Genomic DNA, 1173 nt, shown 5'->3' on the forward strand with positions numbered 1-1173 from the left:
CGTCGACCATGTCGGGGGGGAAATTGCGGTCCTTGGAGAAGGAGGCCATCTGTGTTGTACGTATTTTGAACTGGTCCTCCTGGGAGCAGATGCGGCGGGGACGAAGGAATTGGGAGAATGGGATGGCGTTTTTACAGGGGGCAGGATGGGAGGTGGTGTAGTCCAGGTAGCTGTGGGAGTCGGTTGGTTTGTAGTAGATGTCCGTGTTGATTTGGTCGCCTGAGATGGAAATAGAAAGGTCGAGGAAGGGGAGGAAGGAATCTGGGACTGTCCAGGTGAATTTGAGGTCGGGGTGGAAGGTGTTGGTGAAGTGGATGAACTGTTCAACCTCCTCGTGGGAGCACGAGGCGGCGCCGATACAGTCATCGATATAGCGGAGGAAAAGGTGGGGGGTGGGGCCAGTGTAGTTGCGGAAGATAGACTGTTCCACATAACCTACGAAGAGGCAGGCATAGCTGGGGCCCATTCATAATTCATAATTACCTACTTTAAACAATGTGATGACAATCGTCCATGTGACTGATAAACCTTTTGTTTAATTCCGATAAAATATACTATCACTGTGTGTAGGGCAGAGATTTGTGAAGAAGTGTCACCACAAGTAGACGCACGGCTACTTTGGGGACATTTTGAATCTCTAGCCAGCTGTCCGATAATAAAGTATCTACCGTTGTACAGAAACTTGTGCCGTCTGGATTTGTGGAACAAAATATACATCAACACCCATATGTTGCAGCTTTCTGTAGTTTTTCTCCATTTAAATAACACTCCATTCTTTTGTGCTGCCTTCCAAAATAAACAATACTGCATCTTCCCAATTTCCCAGCATGTATCCAGCCTCACTTATACTGACCAAAACAAACCCAGTATTGCCAATAACAGTTATCACTTTGAATCAGAAACAAAAACAAAGGATGTTAGAAATCTAAAGGGTGTGGGGAATAATAGAGTGTATGGAAGCAGTGTCCAGAGAGAGAGAAAGCAAATAAAAGGATAGGCAAAGAAAGAGATAGCTACGCTAGTGACAAGTGTGAATTGTTGAAAATGGGTTGGCTGTGTAGGGAGCAATCCATACAAGACAGGACCTAGTGTGTGAGGGGTGGTTACGAATACAGAAGAGGGTGCTCATGTTCTGAAACTGTTAATCGCAATGCTGAGTCCTGAAGATTGGAA

Source organism: Chiloscyllium plagiosum, chromosome 6 (genome assembly GCF_004010195.1).
Source record: "Chiloscyllium plagiosum isolate BGI_BamShark_2017 chromosome 6, ASM401019v2, whole genome shotgun sequence".
Taxonomy (NCBI): domain Eukaryota; kingdom Metazoa; phylum Chordata; class Chondrichthyes; order Orectolobiformes; family Hemiscylliidae; genus Chiloscyllium; species Chiloscyllium plagiosum.